General features: G+C 36.2%; 1 long non-coding RNA gene across 1 annotated transcript in view; it reads left to right on the forward strand.

Moving 5' to 3' along the window:
• LOC122238020 overlaps window positions 1-5,124 on the forward strand; it is a 75,459-nt gene extending 70,335 nt beyond the window's left edge. The window contains exon 3 of the long non-coding RNA XR_006216954.1: window positions 5,010-5,124. This is a non-coding gene — a long non-coding RNA (uncharacterized LOC122238020). The remainder of the gene's footprint in view (window positions 1-5,009) is intronic.
• The last annotated feature ends 1,471 nt before the right edge of the window (window positions 5,125-6,595 follow it).

Genomic DNA, 6,595 nt, shown 5'->3' on the forward strand with positions numbered 1-6,595 from the left:
CCAACACCCCTTTTTGAGATTCATCCATGTCATAGCTATATAGTGTATCAGAAATGTATTCAATTGCCTTTCTATGGACATTTGAGTCATTTTCAGTTTTTTTCACCAATGTGTATGCTCTTATGAATATTCTTGCATGTACCTCCCAGAGCACAAGTATATGAATTTTTATAAAACAGTGCTTCCCAAACTTTTTAATGGGTCATCACACTTCAGAACTAATATTCATTCTCTGATTCACTGAGACAAGTCAAGTAGGGTGCCCCGGTCAAAGGCAATTTCCCTGGCCTTCCTGGACATTCCAAGGGCTGAAGGAAAGTATCTGACTTACCTGTCACCTATGGCACACCGTATAGGAAGCTGTACTGTATGGATTTGTTTTCTCTTGTGTAATAACTACAGTGGCTCAAGTCTTCAATAAAATGTTAAATCATTAGAAAGATAATGGGCATCCTTGTATTGCCCTTTATTATAGTAGAAATGCATCTCATGTTTTTCCATTAGGTAAGATGCTGGCTTTTGGGTTGAGGAATATATATAATTTATCATACTAAGAAAGGTTTCACCAATTTGTATTTCATCAAACATTTTCTTATAATTTGAGGTTGATTTATGTGAAATGCCTTTCTGGCCATATTGGACATTTTCATATAGAGTTTCCCTTGGATCCATTAGTAAGATGAATTATTTATAGATTTCCTCAAATTGAAATACCCACTTGATCTTGAGGTACTATTGGATTGTTTGCTAATATTTTATTTAAGATTTAATATCTATATTTAGAAATGAGATTGGTCTGCAGTTATGTATATATATGCATGTGCATGTATGTATGCTTGTTAGTATGTATATATGTGTGTGTGTGTGTGTGGTTTTTATGTCACTGTTAAAATTCACCTAATGAAAATAATTTGGAAGATGTACTTCTTTATCAGTGCCCTGGCATATTTTAATTAGCATTGAAATTATTTGGTCTTCAAGAGCTCTTTTTGTTTGTTTTCACTGAAGAATAATTGACATTCAACATTGTACTAGTTTCAGGTGTACGACATAGCGATTTGATATTTATATATGTTACAAAACGGTCACCGCAATAAGCCTAGTCATCATACAAAGTTGTTTCAATATTATTGACTATATTCCCTATTCTGTAAATCACTTCCCTGTGTCTTATTGATTGTATAACTAGAAGATAGTACCCCTTAATCCTCCTATCCCCCTAGCCTCTCCCTTCTGGCAGTCATCAGTTTGTTCTATGAGTCTGTTTCTGTTTGTTTTGTTCATTTGTTTTGTTTTGTTTTTAGATTCGATGTATAAGTTGAGTTATTCAGCATTTGTGGTCTTTAAAGTTTTGTAGAATTCCTTTTTCATACCATTTGTTCTGGTGACTTTTATGGGATGAGGAGGCTCTTTGACAACTTTTTATTTCTTCTATGAAAACCGGACTACTTAAACTTTATACTTCTATTGAAGCTAGTTTTATAAATTATATCTTCCTAACAAGCTATACATTCCCTCTAATTTTCAAAAATTGATTTGCATATAACGATGCAATAAAATCTCCAACTTTATTTTTTTTTAATTTTTTTTAACATGTATTCATTTTTTGAGAGAGAGAGAGACAGATAGAGCACGAGTGGGGGAGGGGCAGAAAGAGAGGGAGACACAGAATCCGAAGAAGGCTCCAGGCTCTGAGCCTTCAGTGCAGAGCTAGATGTGGGGCTCAAACTCATGAACCGTGAAATCATGACCTGAGCCGAAGTCGGAGGCTTAACCGACTGAGCCACCCACACACCCCAAAATCTCAAACTTTAAAAAACTTCTTGGGGCACCTGCGTGGCTCAGCCGGTTGAGCCTCCGACTTCAGCTCAGGCCATGATCTTGCAGTCTGTGAGTTCAAGCCCCATGTCAGGTTCTGTGCTGACAGCTCAGACCCTGGAGCTTGCCTCCGATTCTGTGTCTGCCTCTCTCTCTCTCTGCCCCTCCCCCGTTCATGCTCTGTCTGTCTCTCTCTGTCAAAAATAAATAAACATTTTTTAAAAATTAAAAAAAAAAACTTTTTGTGTCTTATTTTTAAATGTTTACTTATTTATTTTGAGAGAGAGAGGTGAGAGTGGGGGAGGGGCAGAGAGAGCAGGGGAGGGAGAATCTCAAGCAGTCTCCACACTGTCAGCACAGAGCCCGATTTGTGGCTCCATTCCGGGTACCATGATGACCTGAGCTGAAATCAAGAGTCAGATGCCTGACTGAGTCACTCAGGCATCCCCCCAATTTTTGTGTTTTAGTGCGTATGTCTGCCTTTTAATTTCTTATTTTGTGTATTTGTCATTCTATCTTTTTTTTTTTTTTTTTTTTTTAGCTAATAATTTATCTATCCTGTTGTCTTTCTTAAGAATCAGCTCTTTGCAGTGCCTGGGTGGCTCAGTCAGTTAAGTGTCTTGACTCTTGATTTCGGCTCAGGTCATGATCTCAGGTTTGTGAAATCAAGCCCCACATGGAACTCTGTGCTGACAGTGCAGAGCCTGCTCGGGATTCTCTCTCTTCCTTTCTCTTTGCCCCTTCCCCTGCTCACACAATCTCTTTCCCTCTCTCTCAAAAATAAACATTAAGAAAAAGAATCAACTCTTTGTTCTCTGTTTTCTAACTCAATGTTTACCTTTAGAATTTCTTGTATTTGTTTTATTTTGCTTTACTTTTTTGGTCTTTTTCTATTCTTTTTGAGCTGCATGCTTTATTTCACTGATTTCATTGTATTATTGTGTGTATTTAATACTATGAATTTCTTTGGAGGACTGCTTTAGCTATGTCCCATAGATTCTGGACATATGTCTCAGTGGGTTTGAATTCTGCTCTTGGCACCAAATTATGTGTTCATTTTCTATTACTGGATAACAAGGGAGCAGGAACTAGTGGCTTAAAACAGCACACATTTGTTATCTCTCAGTTTCTGTGGGTCAGAAGTCCAGGCATGGTTTAGCTGGGCCACAGGTCTCTCAAGTCTATAATCAGAGTATCAGATAGGCTGCATTCTTTATTGGAGCTTGAGGTCCTTTTCTAACTGTAAAAATAGTGGTAAAATTCAGTCCCTTTTGGGTGTAGGCTTGAAGTCTCCATTTTCCTGCTATCTGTCAGGTGGAGGCTGCTCTCGGCTCTTCTAGCCCCACAGTTATTTGCTGTGTGGATCTTTCAGAGGCCCTTCCGCCTATGAGTTTACCTCTTCAGTGCCAGCAAGGGGGAGTCTCTCACAGCCATCTGCTAAGACAGAATCTTCTATAATGGAGCCTAATCAAGAAATGACTATCCAGTCACCTTTGTCATATTCTGCTGGGTAGAAGAAAGTCACAGGTTCAGCCTAAACTCAACAGATTATACAAAGGTATTATCCATCAGAGGGCCATTGTAGGATGTGATGGCCTCATCTTTGTATGTAATCTGGTTTTTCTTTCTAGTTGATTTTAGGAACCTTTTTTGTCTTTGGTGTTCTGCAGTTTCACTGTGATGGTTTAGGTGCAGATCAGTTTTTATTATTTTAGGACCCGATCCTTGTTTCCTGTAACCAGATATGTATTTGTCAATAATCCTGGAAGTTCTCAAGCATTTTCTTTTCAGACATTACCAGGGGGTTGCTTTCAATTAGGAACCAGGTAAATTTAATTTCTCGGTTTGGTTTTTCCCTGAACACATGAGTGATGTAAATTTGAATCCGAGATTTGTGTCAGAGCAGCGTTGTTGTTTTCCTTTTTTCCCAGTTTTATTGAGATATAATTGACCTATAACATTGTATTAGCCCAAGGTGTACAACATAATGATTTGATATATGTGTATTTTGTGCAATGATCCCCCCAATAAGTTAATATTTATCACCTCACATAGTTACAGATATTTTTCTTGTGATAACTTTTAAGCTTTGTGATTTTCAATGCTCAGGGGAGACTCTTATTATTGCTGTTGTTATTATTATTATTATTTTATTATCATCCCATCCAGAGCTTCTGAGATAAATCGATTTTCTTTCAGTTTCCCGAACTGGTAGGCCAATTTTTCTCAGTCAATATTTTCATAGAAGGAGTAGCCTATTCGGTTGTACCACTTTGTGCAGTTACCCCACTTTGGGCAGGCCCTAGGTTTTGTTTACTGTTCTGTCACGTGCAGCCGTGGGTCCCCCATGATATTAGTTCCTGGTATTGTGATGTCTCCTCGGGCTGGCCTTGTGTTCCACTTTTGCTTACTATGCTAGTTTTGGCTTATGATTGATTTTTTTGGTTGGTTGGTTGGTTTGGTTTTCCCTGATCTTTGTTGATTTTTTAAAACTGAGGCATCCATGTCATGTTTGGTGATTTCTTTCTTTTACTGTCTTGTAATTCAGCAATTCATTTAATGTCATTTTTGTCATTCTTTACCCAGCGTCTTTGTGTTTTACAGTGGGGGCATATTTTAGGATATAGCCATACTGTTCATGTAGCAGCCCACATTTTTAAACTGTTTTTAGTTCTAATTCTTAATCTAGCTTTGGCTTTCCTCTGAAGATTAAATAGAACACTTCTTTCTATTGGTCCCGGGCAGTCATCTTGCATCTCTAAGCTTTTCCCTCACTCGGCCAAAGTCTTTCACATTCCAGCAAGGTTATCGTATGACAACAATCTTGCATTTGTTCATTTCTTCAAAGAGGGAGAACGTCTTTTAGCAATATTTTTTTCACAATGAATCCTCTATTATGAAGGCAGAAGCAGATGGAAAATCGGTTTGCTGCAATCAACAGTTAAAAGATTTTATTAGAAAACAACTTAAAATGTTTCCTTATACCTTTTAATAAACACGTAAATTTACTTAGTCACAACTTCTCTTCCCGGACTCAAAACAATCCAATCTCTCCTCTATAAACCTGAAAATTAGAATAATTATTGTTGCTACCAGGAAAAATTTGTTGTCTTGAATTATGGTGGGAAATTGTCTGTAAATGACTTTATCGATGATCTTTTTTTTTTTTTTTTTTGTCTTCTATACTGCAGGCCTGCTTCTACTTCTACAATTATATCAAATCCTAGAAGATATGAAACCTTTAGTGAAAGCTGAGAATACTTTGGTGTGCTTGATAAAATTGCTTATTCTCTGCCTACATATCTATTCTGCTTCCACAAGGTAAGACTATAGCTTCTGCATTTTGTTAATTTTTTTTTTCATGTTTACTTATTTTTGAGAGAGAGAGAGATAGAGAAAGAGAGGGAGGGGCAGGTAGAGAAGGAGACACAGAATCTGAAGCAGGCTCCAGCCTCTGAGCTGTCAGCACAGAGCCTGAAACAGGGCTCGAACTCACAATCTGTGAGATCATGACCTGAAGTGAAGTCAGATGCTTAATCGACTGAGCCACCCAGGCACCTACTTTTGCATTTTTAACAAGCACCTAGATGAATCTCATACACGAGGATCAGGGATCATAATCTAAGCAACCCTGTGGTATATTGACTCAACAAATCACCCTAAAACGTCTCCTTTCTCTTTTATGTGTGTTTGCAGCACTTTTAACTTTAAGAATAGCCACAAACTGGCAACATACTGAATTGAATTAGATTTTAAATTATAATTTACCTACACTCTGATTATTTCCAGGCCTAGATTAATTTGTTTCATGTTCTGGGTCTTTGGAATTTTTCTGACTTGCACATTTTTATTTTATTATGTCTTTAATATTGAAGTTATAAATTATGATTTTGACATTTGATAACTTTCTTAGGGATGTTTAAATATCTCCTTTGGCTGTCCAGTTTTAGATTTTATGTTTCCAATTGGCCATGAGTATTTTTTTGCTTTCCTTTTTTTCTTTTCATATTCATACTATTGAGGTTACAAGCATTCAACATTTCCCATTGCTTTTCCTTCTAGTTATGCTACTTAGAAGTATTTTATTGTGATTTTTTAAATGATCCCATAAGCTGCTTTATCCATTTATTCCAATAATGTCTCACTTATAATAACATGCATAACAGCGCTCAAATTTTACATAAAATGCAATTAATAAGTGTAATTAGTGAGTTAGTGTGATATATATATATATATATATATATATATATATATATAGTTTGCTGTTTTGTAATTAGATTTATTTGCCTTTTGTTTAGTACAATTTTATACTTGAGTAATATGCTTTGTTTGTTTTCTTGAATTCATATCTATAGTTTTCCTAGGGTTAAACTGAAAGGATCATAATATGATTTTCAGAAAAATTTTACTTTTTTTTGATAAAGTGAGGAATTCATTGTAAGTGTAGCATAGAATATACATTGAATAAGTACCCCAAAGGTAAGTTTTATTTGACCATTGTCAGGACAATCATGAAATATTTTATACAATTATGGAATTTGTTCTCTGAAAGGGAATAGATTAACAGCACATGGAGTTATTCATAACTCATGCCTTTATTGTTTAAAATTAAGTCTAAGGTGATGATTTGCTAGAAAAGCTCAGCAGACACTGAGAAAATCAGAGTGGACTGAGATATTAAATCTAGGTGGCTTACATGTCATTCTATTGTAGGAGGGACGAGACCCACACAAAAAACTAAACACAAACAAGATGAACCCAGAACAGTTTTCTTTGT

This window comes from Panthera tigris, chromosome B1 (genome assembly GCF_018350195.1).
Source record: "Panthera tigris isolate Pti1 chromosome B1, P.tigris_Pti1_mat1.1, whole genome shotgun sequence".
Lineage (NCBI taxonomy): Eukaryota > Metazoa > Chordata > Mammalia > Carnivora > Felidae > Panthera > Panthera tigris.